Source organism: Pseudorasbora parva, chromosome 17 (genome assembly GCF_024679245.1).
Source record: "Pseudorasbora parva isolate DD20220531a chromosome 17, ASM2467924v1, whole genome shotgun sequence".
Classification (NCBI taxonomy): domain Eukaryota; kingdom Metazoa; phylum Chordata; class Actinopteri; order Cypriniformes; family Gobionidae; genus Pseudorasbora; species Pseudorasbora parva.
In genome coordinates, this window is record NC_090188.1 from 9,971,834 (window position 1) to 9,986,767 (window position 14,934).

Consider the following 14,934-nt stretch of genomic DNA (forward strand, 5'->3'; position numbering starts at 1 on the left):
GACCAAAACCCTACCACCTACAGACACCTGGCAGTTATTTCACGTGAAACACATTATTATAGCTACTTAACCATGTGCAGCTATCTTCTATATAGTAAAAACCATAATGTCCCCAAAATTTGAGTTTTCAGGCTGTACTATAATCATAGGAACAATTGGTCCCTAGCCCACAAGGATAGAAAAAAAGCACAAACTGCTTGTATATCTTGTTATATGAGGCATAATGGGCTTAAAATGGTCTATTGTCCTAACAAAACTGGTGTAATGCATATTTTTGAGTCATGAACAAGGTGTTTAAACAAGTTTTGAAAACCAAATAGTTGTATGTATGTATATACTGTAGTTGCACCATTTCACATAAAAAGTGTACCAACCTAACTATACTTGAAATTAGTAGTTTTTACTAGTATTTGAGAGATCTACAAACATTTTTACTCTGCCACAAGGATCAGGTCCTCTCTGGATGATGCATTATTACTGTCACAGTCCCTGTATCATAAGACTTTTATGTTGAATTGTATGCTTAGTTTCCACACTTCCTATGTTTGGCTACTTTTTCGCCTTGTACTTTAGTGTGTTGCTATAGTTACCCTCATTAGTTCCCATGACATCAACTCACCAACACCTGTCCCTCATCCCTTTCAGCCGCTTGTTGACTTGTCTATTTAAACCTCTGTGCTTCAGTTGTTGTTTGTCGGTTGTTGCTCATGTATGTGTGTTCTTGTTGTGGCTCTCCTGCCTGGTCTCTGTGGATACTTTGGTTCTTGAATTTTCTGTTAGTTTTTTTGTAATTTAACTTGAGTGCTTGCATTTGGATTCTCTGCCTCGTCCCTGCTCACACGTAACCCTGTCAATTTATAATAAAAGTGTCATGTTTGTGGTTGTCCCACCCTGACATTCAAATTTGTGGACACAAGTTTTTCAATTATCTCAACAGCTTTAAAACCACTGATGTTTATACAATGTTAATATGAAATGTTTTGAACCTAAAATATTGTCATAGTCTTTCATTTTTAATTATTAAGACACAATTTTAAATAGTTTTCTCATCTGTTCCATTTGTTAGAACTGTTTATACACGCACGTCGCACACACACATCGATCAGGCATAACATTATGACCGAATACTGTTGGTCCCGCTTGTGCTGCCAAAACAGCCCTAACGCATCGAGGCATGGACTCCACTAGACCCCTAGCCGTTGTTGTGCTCCTCAACACAATCCTGAACCATTTTTGCTTTGTGGCAGGGTGCATTATCCTGCTGAAAGAGGCCACAGCCACCAGAGGGGAAAAGGTGTACAGTGCATTGTTCAAAGCATCACACTCCCTCTGTTGGCTTGCCTTATTCCCATCCTGGTGCCATGTGTTCCCCAGGAAAGTGACACATGCACCTGGCCATCCATGTGATGTAAAAGAAAACATGATTCATCAGACCAGGCCACCTTCTTTCATTGCTTCGTGGTCCAGTTCTGATGCCCACATGCCCAATGTTGGAGCTTTCAGCTGTATATGGGTCAGCATGGGCACCCTGACTGATCTGCGGCTATGCAGTCCCATACACAACAAACTGCAATGCACTGTGAATTCTGACATGTTTCTACCAGAACCAGCATTAACTACTTGAGGAATTTGAGCTACATTAGCTTGTCTGTTTGATCAGACCACATGGGCCAGCCTTCACTCCCCACGTGCATCAATGAGCCTTGGCCACCTATGACCCTGTCGCTGGTTGACCACTTCCTTCCTTGGACCACTTTTGATAGACACTGACCACTGCAGACCGGGAACACCCCACAAGAGCTGCAGTTTTGGAGATGCTCTGACCCAGTCATCTAACCATCACAATTTGGCCCATGTCAAACTCCCTCAAAGCCTTGCTCTTGCCTATTTTTCCCGTTTTTAACCCATCAACTTTGGGGACAAAATGTTCACTTACAGCCTAATATATTCCACAGGTGCCGTATTAAAGAGATGATCAGTGTTAATCACTTCACCTCTCAGTGGTCATGTTATGCCTGATTGGTGTATGGGATCCAGATAAATATTCATATATTTATATTGTATATATAATGAATGTTTATTATTATCACCATTATTTTTGTAATATGTTCTGTTTGCAGTGTCAGAGGAATGTGTCTCATGGCTAAGAAAAAAAGTCTAAAATAGTCTAAAATAAAATCAAAAATATAGTTAGCTTTGAACTACAATTAACTTACTAAGAAATATTATTTAGTACATAATCTTCAGTTTATGGTGTGTTTTTCCCAAGATGGTTTTGATGCATGTTCACTGAAGCAAAATGTATCTCATACAGTCTGCCTCAGTGGCCGAAGATTAGTAGATGGTTGGCTTGATATAAACGGTCAAATGCAATATTCTTCTTTATACGGGTTTAGAAAAACAGCTCTGTCATTAATATGGCTGTGTGTGCTTGTGCTCTTGATGAGAATGCCCTTGCATATCTTGGTGTCACAACGTGGTACTGATGACGGTGATAAGCGCTGATAGCCGATGTTAAAACTCGGTCCTTCATTAACATAAACACCAAACAAACATTCAGGAAGCTGTATACACTGGAAACGGCTGGTTAAAAATAGTCCAATTAGAATCATTACACAATGGTGCGCTGCATGTAAAACACCCCTGCCCTCCTGTTTAATTATGTCGAAAAAGATCTAAGTTCTGGTACAAGAGAGCGAGAAGAAAATCCAAAAACTGTAAGTCAGCACTGTTTTCAGTGAGGGTTCAAATTCAGACTTTCCCTTTAATAATTTACACCCTTTTATAGCGCTTGCTTTGTTTCGAAAGAAATGAAAGTTACTTTATCTGAGGCTTTATGTCTTTACTGCAGAAAACAGACCGTTGGTCCTGCTTGACTCAATTCAAGCATAAATATAAAGCTTCAAGGCTGAATATTAATCATTATCCTATACATTCCTTTTTAGAAAACCGTAGCTGTTTTTTTATGACTTGCACTGGCCCTTGAAAGTCTCCAAGAAGAAAATCATATGTGGCACGATCAAACAATTTCCAGCTTACTAGTGACCAGTAAAACTAGAAACTCGTGCTCACTGCGAACAGGGAAAATATACATTGAAGATGGTGCTCATTAAGATGTGAAAACGGATCAAAAGGTTTCTAAGATTTAATTAAATAAATTGAGGCCATTTGACAGTCATTTAACAGTCATTTATGTTATTTATGCCTCAATTTGCATTTTCATTCAGTAATGCACCACTAGTGAGTTTGAAGACACACAAACAACTGCAGTGGTGTTTTCAGAGACGTAAACAAATTCCTCTGTAAACAATTAAGAATTAATGCCGCACTCCATGCCTAGAAATGCCATTGAGGGTTGCTTACTTCTATAAAATATTGTACTCCTGAAAGAACCCCATCCAAAATATGACCTGCGACTTGTGATGCTTTTGTATTCCCGGGTTTGTGTTCACACTAATTGGCCATATTATCCCTGACAAAAACAGTGTGATGACATTTTTGCAACACCATTGATAAAAGGATCCTCCGGCATTTGGGTAAAATCACTGTTACGTGATCTGTAAGAGCGGCGCCCCGGGCAAAACAAGAGTTCACAAGGAATGTGCAATAAAGACGCCCCCCTTCCAAATAATAATAATGCTGAAAACATGTGACATGCTTTGTGTTGACGTCATCGAGGCTATTCCTTTTCCTAATTAATGCTCAATCCTTGATTTATTTGTTCTTTCTTTCGCTTGAGGTTTATTCAGTGCGGGAGCTCTTAATGAATTAGAACATCTTTGGTGCTTGGAGATGAAAGTATTTTTGGCAGGGATATGGGTATTTTTAGTCCAAGAAATAATTTTCTTCAGAGGGAGAGAGAGAAAGACAGAGTGAGAGTGCCATGTTGCTGAAATCTAGTTATTAGTCTGCTTGTCTGCTCCCTCCTTCCCTCTGCTGACATTATTTAAATAGCCGCACACCCATCCCATGGTGCCCAGCCATGCACCAGAGTGGCTAATTTGGGTAAGCCTCATTCTTCTAGAAAATAAATGTAACTGTATATTTAAGAATATGACATGGGAGAAGGGAACATAAACGGTAAAAGAAAGGGATGAAAAAGTGGGAGAGAGAGAGTGCAGTGTGAGTAGCTGCTGTGGAGTTTGTTAGTCAAACCTACAAGCCTACATTGCATAAACCTGGGTTATGTTTTTTTTTTCCTTCAAAAATTATAATTGCTTTTAGAGCTTTCAAGCCACATCCATCACACTCGGTGCAGACCTTCAGTCAGTTTTGACCTAATTTGCATCATTCTACTGTTCTCTATAATACTCGATTCTGATTCGTCAATTATGCCACTGAGCAAATATTTCAGTAGGTTGATGTTTTTTGCAACTATGTGCTTCTACAACTTTTAAAAAGTACACTATGCAACTTGTATTGTTCAAATAGTCATAAATGATGGTCAATACATCATTAATCCTTCTGCCAAAACATTATTTATGATGGTACGTTTATTATAGGCTGTGTTTATGTTTTAGACCTGTCAGGATGGTTTTTGCAGGAAATTGCATACATACGCCACTCGCCTGTGCATTTCTCGGCATATCCATAAATTGCATTTCAGCCCTGGCTCAGATGACAGCCTAAACACTTGCGGGGTGTGTCTCAATCAGCTCCCTATAGTTCAGTAGTCAGGGCACTGGTCAAGGAGTCTGCCCTTTTAAGGGCTGTCTCAATTGCAGAATCCTTCCAGTTCACGGAAATGTTTGATCCCTAAAAAGTCCCACAATACACCGCAAATCCCAGGGTGAATCAATGCTCACTCTGTTCCCTTAAAGGGGTACTTCAGTGCTGGGAAGATGAATCTGTATTTAAAATGGGTCTTTAATGTAGTAGAAATAATTTTTGAATTTGGTGCTTTCCAGACTGAGAAGACAAAAAATGTATTTTTGTCTCATGGGGATGAAAGACAACAATTCCCAGATGGCAGGATCATTCGAATATACTCCAGGGTTTCTACTGATAGAAAGCCGAATGCCATCACTGAAGTAAACCTTTAACGGAACTTCTGAAGCGTGAAACTTAAATCACATGAGCCAACTCACCACACATAGCAATCGGAACCATTGTGTGTGGGTGGGACAAGACCCACCCACTTTTTAAGACCAATAATATTGGACCCAATCACTTTTATCGTCTCTAATTCAGCACATGTCTGCTTACATTGACTACCCCTTAACCGAGAAACTTATTAAGAAACTTATTATTTAACACGTTAAAACGCTTTATTTCCCCTTTTCTAATATTTTCTCTTTTTTTATTGAAAGTAAATACCTTTCCGATCTGATATATGATGGGGAAAGGGAGTAGAGCGAGTGTGGCAAAAGGCGGATTCAAACCTATGCTCCCGATATGCCTCAACTTGATGCCATGCGTCTTACCCCTACTCTATAGCCACGGTAAAAAGTGATTTCTGTAATTTTGTCAGGCCCAATCAATCGTTTAGTAAACGGCACTTTTTCTATCTGGTCACGGAGCATAAAAAACATGCAACTTGTTCATTATCATTATCTGTGAAACTGTTGATTTCTATGGCAGTTAAATAAATATAGCCTTTTTATTAGACTATTGGTATTAACTGGTTTGAGGTCTTTTTTGGTATAGGGGGATATGGCCTAAAACGCACCATAATGCGGGAAATCACATCTATGAAATACTTTTTTTTTCTGGGGGAGAACTTACTTCAACTGCTACTGACAGAAGAATTTATTTTTTCTGGGATGATTACACTTTACAATAAATAAATAGCTTTTATAAAACCGTTTAAGTCCTGGTGGCCGTTGAGAGTTGCTATGGCATCTGTGAACACATTCCAGCTGCTGGAGAGGACAGAGTCGACATTTCCGATGCGGCAGACAAACTGCTCTGTGATGATTGCGATAGAAAATCAGCACATGTAAACCCCAGATCGGTTTAGATACTAAATCTTTCAAGCTGAATTATTTTAATCGGAATGACAAAAAAGTGTGCATGTAAACGTGGCTATAGTGAAATTTTTCCTTTGATCGGTTCACGAAAAGGTTTAACCCACCCCCTCAAACCAATTACAATTTAATTCGGGTTTGGGCATTTTTATTCCGATTGAGGTGTTTATATGGAGCATTTTCATTTGGATTGGACTTTTAAACCGATTACGGTGCTTCATGTAAATGCACCTTGTCATTCTTCAGACATTACAATGGCCTACCTAATACAGAAGAAGCCGCCTTTTTTTCAGAGTTGCGTAACATTAGATGTCCTCTATCTTCTCTTCTGATTGATTTGCAGTCAAATCATTCTCTATGTGCAAGATCCGAGAATCTCCTGAGCGATTGCAGCCAGTTTCATATTATTCTCATAACTGAAAAACTTCTTTCTGAGTCTGACATAACAGAGCCAACAGGCAGTGTGAGAAAGTTTATTTGACGCGTAGAACACATAGACCAGGGGTCTCCAACCTTTTTTCAATTGAGAGCTACTTTTAAAAAATGAAAGTCGTTGAGAGTTACTCATGTTATACAAAACTTAAAACTCTTAAATAATGCATCATAATTCTCATATTAACAACTATCCAAACTGTTTTACACCTGAAAGAGTGCAGTAGAAGTTCCAGTAGACCAGTAGCAATTTTTTTTAAAATTTATTTATATTTTATTTAACTATTTAAAAAAAACATCAATTAAACTTAATAAGTTTATTATTTACAAAGATAATTATTATAAGTAAATCATAAACATTTCAAGGCTGTATGCTGTTTAAAAGTAATCATTGTTTATACATAAAATATCAATTGAAAAATAAGGAACCATCTAGGCATAATTATTATTATTAGTAGAGCTGTATTATTATTACATAGAGATATAGTTAAATCTACTGTAGGCTCAGCAGTAGCCAAATATATTTTGTCAATTTCTCCACGTAAACTTCACATGAAACCAAACTTTTATTTTGACAGGGTTGCCGTGAAGACCTTTGAGTGTCTGTGTTCATGTGATAGTTTTCTTAAATGAAACAATAAATTCTCATGAAGTGAATGCATCCGTGTGTCCTCACATAGTGGCACACGGCAGAGACACGCGAGTGTCACGTGTGTGTGTGCGCGGGCGGGTGCGCGCTGCTGCGCCCTCGCATCTGTGCCCGTTATTCACACAGAGACGCAGAATTTGCAGGAGTAATATTTAAATAGTAATTTGCAGTTTAATATTCACATATTAAACTACAGTCTGAAGCCCTGTGCTTGTATTAACACGGAAGCTGCGTGTACCGAATATACTCTGGAGTCGAAATACATTCTACGAAATACAAATTCTCTGGATACAGAAATGCTGGTATCGTCATATTTTTAAAGCTACACTGTGTGATATTTTCCCCCATCCCATCTTTCTTTTCCTCTCAATTCTGATTTCGTTTTAACTCCTACGGTGGCCGATTTAGTCCAAGATTAACATGGCAATCCCCCTCTTCACATTCGACACGGTGCCATCGAGTGTTAAAATGCGAAAGGTGAAGCTTGAATTTACGGGTATGTCCCTCTTTGGCTAATGTACTTTCAAGATGGAGGGGCAGCATGGCGACCGGCATTCGAACCACTCACCCGTATGTATTTTCAATGGCATATTATAAACTTACGAGAATACTTTATTACTTGAAAGAAGTAAATATACATTAATGAGCACATATATTTTTAAAAGAACTAAGTGTTTTTAGCAAAGAATAAACTAAAAAAGTTACACAATGTAGCTTTAAAATTTCACTACCAACATGGTACTAAAGTACCTGTACTTGTGACAACCCTACATTTGCATGTTTACATTTACATTTGTTCATAAATAAAAAATTCTAAGTCAGATAAAATTAGCTCACTCTGATTAGATACAAAGTATGTCTTGGGGAGCTACCTCCAATCAGGCCACGAGCTACTTGTAGCTCGCGAGCGACGTGTTGGAGACCCCTGACATAGACAGTAAATAAGGTAGAACAGAATGATATGAGCATCCACTCACGTAGCCTATCGCGATACCTATCGTAATTAAAAATTATTTAGCCATATCTTACTCATTCTACAAACAGAAATAATAAAATAAGACAAATAAAACGAGAAAATATAAATTCTGAAATATAAATATAACCTGAAATTATTTGAGAGCCCCCGTCAATATCGTCAATTTGCATCATCAGAAAAAAATGTGTCCAGAGGCTAAATTCCGATTGAGCCTACAGCCAGCAGAGGGAGAAAACAGTGGGAAACGGAGATTGAAATTCAGTATTAAGAAGGAAAGAGTCATCATTAATTTTTAGACTTCGCATAGGACATACGGGGTTAAATTATAGTTTACATAAAATCAATAAACATCCCACAGGGAGGTAAGTGTAAATTAAGTAGTGTAATGAATTAGAAACAGTTTAACATGTTCTAATAAATTGCAAAGCATATAAAAATAAAAGACAAGAGTTAAGGGATAAGATGAAGGAAATGGAGCATAATACAATGTCATTAGAAAATATTCTAGTAAAAAAAAGTGGAAGAATTCCTATGCAATATGCAATATTTGAGGTATTTAAAGGAAACAGGAATTGATGTAAGAATATCGTTTTTTTAATAGTTTTTTTATTTATTATTATTTATTTATTTATTTATTTTTCCATTTCCGATCAATGCTCCACACTCCAGTTCAGTTGGTGGCAGTAATGATTCTTAAATCAAGAAGAAGAAGAAGCCAGCAAAGGGAGCAGAGCCACAGAGGGCAGCCAGCAGAGGGAGCTACAGCCAGCAGAGGGAGCTATTTCCACGTTTTCAATCCACACATGGGGGATGGGAGATCGCAGCTGAGCTCACAGGGGAGCGGCCGGCGGAGCAAAGTAAGTGTTTTAACTTCTCAAATTAATTCCTATTAAAAGTTAAAGGGGGGGTGAAACACTCAGTTTCAGTCAGTGTCATGTCAATCTTGAGTACCTATAGAGTAGCATTGCATCCTGCATATCTCCGAAAAGTCTTTATTTTTTTATAATTATATAAGAAAGATGCGCTGTTCCGAGTCTTTCCGAAAAAAGCCGAGCGGGTGGGGGCGTATCGTGTGAGCGGAGCTAAATAATGACGTGTGCGCGCCGCTTTTATTGTGTTGAGTGCGTCGTAAAGCTGTCATCCCAATTCATCCAATTTCTTGAAGTCACATCACCTGTGCAGCGCAGCCTACGAGCCAGCGCTTTGATGGGCGTAGCCTGTTGCTTTCGCTCTCTCTCTCACGCTCTTCCGGTAGAATTGTCCGTACGGCCCATACAAGGAAATTCCGAAACTTTAACGTCAAGTGGACCCATGATCGAAAAAAAATTGCCGAACCTTATGACTAACCGGAAGTAGTATTTTTGACAAAGAAATACTCCCATCAAACGTCCACCTTAACCTTTGAAACTTTGTCTATGTTTAGTATGGGATTCCAAGTCTTTAACAGTGTAAAAAGATCAGTATGCATGAAACAGCATTTCACCCCCCCTTTAAGCTTCCAAAAGCATGAACTGAAAACTTAGAACTACTGCTGCGAGCATGGACACGTTTACCTCAGCTCTCAACACGAGAGCTCATTCAGCTCATTGATCATGATGAAAGCAATCTGACTCCTTCAGCGCTTGTGACACTCACTCAGCAGCTAAATCACAATATATCGAACAGACACGTTCGGTTTTTAATTGTAGTGTTTGTTCTCTAACTGAACTGATTTTATGAAGATGAACACGGTGGTGGGAAAGTGATCAGTGATTCAGTAGCGGTGGCTTTGGGAGTGGCCTCATAGGGCAGCAAAGCATTCTCTAAATTGTTGTCTTTCATCCCCATGAGACAAAAATACATTTTCTGTCTTTTCTGTCTAGAAAGCACCAAATTCAAAAATAATTTCACATTTCTACTACATTAATGACCCAGTTTAAATACAGATTCATCTTCCCAGCGCTGAAGTACCTCTCTAAAGCCGAAATGGGCCCAGATGTCGGCTTTCAGATGTGGGCTTTTGTCGTCCATCGAAGAAACAAATAATTTTGACACCCCTAGGGTCCATTAAGTCCACGAGACTGAGGGTGTTCCATTCATCATTTTAGGTTTCACAGCCGTTATGCGGACTCAGGAAGACCATGAGGGTTTAGGGTGCCATTTTGGGATCTAGCCATTGAGGCTTCATATGCACTTTTGCTTGCATATATCAGTGCCATTGTTTTGTCTCAAGACGCACAACAGTAGTTTTTTTTTTTTTTCTAAGGCACATTTCCAAAAGCGACTTAAATGTCCTAATTGAACTAAGGCCTAATCCTGGCTTAATCTAAGTTCTGTCTGTGGAACCATGCCTCAAAGGGGTAGTTCACCCAAAAATAAAAGTTTTCTCACCCTCAAGTTGACATAAAATAAGATACTTTGAAGTACGATGCAGTTGATGGACATAGAAGTTTACAAAATAAAATATATTTGAAGGATACTTGTATATAAAAACCTTTTTTGTAAGGTCACAATAGCAAAATACCGCCACTACACGATGTCTCATATCACTTTCCAAGTTCTGTCTTTCTGTTTTTCTGTAGTTTACACTTCACTCAAAAATGTAAGTTCTCTCATCATTTGCACACCCTAATGTTGTTCCAAACCAATATGAGTTTCTGTCTTATGTGGAACATAAAATACATTTTAAAGAATGTTGGTGTCCAAACAAAATTGGACCTTGACTTTCATTAAATGATTTTCATCAAGGCTTTTAAAACCTTTAGACACAACTTAAAAATGTTCACATATTTTTCCATTATTGATGATATTTATGCAGGATATGTTTTTTGTTGTTCTTGTTGTTGTTGTTGTTGTTTTTTTCTTTCGGCCAGGGACCAATTTAGCTGTGTCTTTTTAATTAGATAATGTGTCCAGCCAGGATGGATGCTGGCCTGCAATGGCACCTGGGACTGTGAAAAAGAAAGTGGGAGACTGTGAGTGCAAGTGTGAGAAAGAAAAAGAGAAAAAGAAAGGGGGACAGACAGCAATGAATGCTCAGATGATGCTTGTTTATTACATCTCTAATAAGATGCCCACTTAAAGGCCTTAAAGAGCCTTTTACTGTCTGGTACATTAAATTATTACAGGGTGTAAAATTAACCAAGATTGAATTTCATAAATATGGATACCACAATTATATATTCATTTTGTGAACAAAATTCACTGGTCTACATGGTATGTTGTTGTCTCGCAGCAGTATGCCATCTAAAGCTTTCCTGTTACACTTTTTTTTTTAAATGGGGTTCTATATAGAACTGTAAGGTTCTTGACTTAATTTTAAGTATCCCTTTCTGCAAAAAAGGTTCTTTTTTGAACCCTAAAAAAAAAGCGGGTGTTTTTAAATCGAAGTCTCCAGTGCGGCACGCCCATCAAAACCCAGCGTTTTGGAGAGATCCTCAAAACCAGTGTAGAAAATTGCATATTACTTATTAGTTATGATGTTTTTGAATGTAAAAACCACACGAACGTCATTAGTTGACCTCAGACAACAGTATAATTTTTTTTTTAAAAAGCCAGTTCATGACACCTTTAAGACTTACTTACTGACCCTTGGTTGAGAACCACTGCCCTAAAAGTTTCTATAGAAACTGATAATGCTTCTAATGCTTAATGATTCTCAGTTTTGTCTTAAAAATATAGTTCAGCCAAAATTTTAATACTGTCATTATTTACCCTCATATTGTTCTTAACCTGAGCTCATTGCAACTATGATTTGTGGAAAATATCTTCATGAAGAGAAAAAATAAATAAAAATAATTATATATAATTATATATATAATTGCTCCACAGAAAACAATTTTGGCAAAACAATCCCTTTAAGATCCTCATAATTGTTTGTTGAAATAGTCTGATTCCTTTAGTAACTGGATGTATGCCATTCCAATGCACACTCTGTTAATGAAAGCAAATGTTTAGGCTTGTTTATGTCACATTGCTGTGGGTTTCGGCCCCAAGCAGTGGCCTCGCCAAGGCTCGTAAGTCTGAGTGATCATTGGCCTTTCTTTCTCTCCGGTCTCCCGTCTTCTTATGCCCTGCTGGCCTCAGCAGCATTACTGCTCATGCAAAACACTAGTCATCCTATGAAACCCCCATGAGCACCTGGGGTGAGCTTGTCCTGCCAGTGTGGCCTTTGGCAGCTTCTGTGTGCTGCTTTATCACCCTCCCTCTTCCTTGCTCTTTGCCTGTCACACTCAATTAGCCCAATGAAGTAACAAATCTGCCGCTCTATATTTTTCATGAGGGAATCAGAGAGTGGACAGATATCTGTAAGCCATCATTTCCCTCAGTATAGTGAAGTTTATGATCAACATATGTAGATGACAGCGTTTACTCAGTTCTCTCATTTGAAGTCAGTGCTGTGTTGGGAGAAGACAGCTCCAATGGAAATCAGTCAGAGAGCCAATTGAGATTTTTGAGGTAGAATGGTTGGGCCTGTCAAACAAGCATAATCAGAAACAACAATTTAAAAGGATCCGAACCAACAGCTGAGGAGCTGTCACAAAAGAACGTGGAAATAGGAAATGGAAACAAAAGGGCTCAGAGGCACAGAATAGGTTCATATTCACAAGCCCTTTTACTGGAAGTGTTTTGTACGGGCAAGAATTCAGACAATAGCAGTGGCCTGTCAGGAAGCTGAAGGGTCTCTTAAGAGATTACAACAAAATGATGTTCCCACCTAAAGGCGAATGCAAAATGGACATTAATCTGATTTGTGAATTATTCAGCTCTGTAGTGATGGAAAAAATCTAACTGATGTGTTGTTAAACAGCATCACTGCACACACATTGAACAACATTAGATTTGATTAATTGTTAGAGAGTTCAGCTATAGAGCACTTAAAATGCATAGCAGCAACAAATGTATGAATAAATAAAATGGGCAAAACAATAAAACAAGAAGGAATAAATGCAACATAAACACTCTAGGGTATCATTGAAAATGAGTTTTGAGCTAAAATTATAGCTTGTTATTTGTGCTTGGATACAATTTTATGGGTACAAGTTTATGGGTCGTTCTATACAAAAACATTTGTATCCTCTATAGTCTAACCTAACAGGATTTTGTTGGTGTTGTTATTTTGTTTTTTTACAATCGAAAGTCACTTTTTCAAAAAAACTTCACACAGACTATGTGGGCTAAATTGTGAATCATTTGCCAGTGCTTTTGCACAAATTGCATTCATTGACTAGTTCTGTCAAATTACATGAATTATTTTTTGACTCAGAAACAACCTCCACCAAAACCCTATGTACCCACAGGCCAATTGGAACATGCAACACAATACAAAATTGACAACAATTTGCGACACTTTTACAGTAATACCATCATTAAATTTGAAATACCAAAGTACTATCAAAGTAATTAGATTCATGTACACTGTCAGAAATAAAGGTACATTGCTGTCAGTGGGGCAGGTTTTTTTTCAAGGTACAAAACCAAAAAAGGTACTAATACACACTCTTAAAATACTGATATGTACCTTTTAAGGTACTAATATATACTATTTAGAGGTGAGTAAGATACAAAGATGTACGTTTTCCCTGTTGTGCTTTAGAGTACCATCCCAGTGACAGCACTGTACCTTTTTTTTCTGAGAGTGTGAAGTGTTAATCTTTCAATGATATTATCATTTTGTACTGTAATGCAAGCATAGACCATAAAACATATACTGCATGATTGAATTCTAAACCGTAGAGGTCTGTCATTTATGTTTTGTAAAGAGATTTAATTTTATTCATTGTTTAATTCATTCTCAGTATTTTTTAGGTCATTGTATAATGAATAGAAAGTGTGTTTGTTGGTGGAAAACCTTTGCTATTGTTATGGGAAAATTAGTTGATTTGAGATGAAATGTTTTGGTAGTTTCAGTGCATTTTGAATGTGAAATGAACTGCTGTGCTAAGATGAAAGTTTGCTAGAACTGTGTGAGTAGTTTTGAAAAAGTGACATATTGAGAAATGAGTCCTATGGCAATTGTAAAAACTTGTAATAACTGATACCAATGTTTACTAAAATTAACAATGAAATAAATAAATAATTTATTAATAAATAAAATAAATTAGCCAAACATATGAAAAAACTCCTGTAATATACACATTTGGGATGGATGGATGATGGGTAGATTTTTTTGATTACCTTTGTTACATTTCTGAAGGAATAATTATCATGTCCCAACATTTATTAACATTTATTAATATATCTTCAAATGACAAATGCAATTATCAACAGTTAAAAACATTATTTAAAAACAGAAATCATCGTACCAACCTTAAAAAAAAGACCCATTTCGTATTTGTATTACTGGTTCTGTGGAGCAGATACTAATTAAAATCCAGTTGCTGAAACGCGGTGCATCTTAAACCTCAATCTAATAACTGCTTGAGCTCTAACAGGCAGTGAGGTCATCAAGTTATTGCACTATTACTCAGCAATGATTGATCCGTCGCACCACAGTTTGACAATTTGCAAATAATTTGACTGTTCGCATTGGTGTCACTGTTTATTAGTTCCCTTGCAGCTGTGAGATGAGTGGGGATGGTGATAGTGTCCTCACTGGAAAGATCATGCTCATTGAAGCTTGTAGATATTTTTAGACCCGTCATTGCCGAAGGTGGCAAAGAAGAGAGGGCTTCTGGATCTGGCTGTCTGCTGTCTCTCCCCTCCTCTACAGCCCTGTTTCTGTCCATGCTATAACACAGCCAAGAGTTTCAATTAAGAAATAAAAGGCACCATAAGGTAGGCAACACAGAGGGTAATGGACTTTCTCTGTTGCTTTGTAAAAATGAGCCTGTCCCTGGTGACTTACGAGATTCCATTATTAGACTGGCACGAAATTGCACAGCCAACCTGTTTTCATTCCCTAAGACTGGTTTGAAATTACCTGGACCGAG

The 14,934-nt window shown here is 37.8% G+C and overlaps 1 protein-coding gene across 1 annotated transcript in view; it reads left to right on the plus strand.

Moving 5' to 3' along the window:
* mocos (molybdenum cofactor sulfurase) overlaps positions 1–14,934 on the plus strand; it is a 126,250-nt gene that overhangs the window by 9,944 nt on the left and 101,372 nt on the right. Inside the window, exon 2 of the mRNA XM_067422315.1 lies at positions 8,693–8,880. The gene's annotated coding sequence lies outside the window, so the exon portion shown is untranslated. The remainder of the gene's footprint in view (positions 1–8,692; positions 8,881–14,934) is intronic.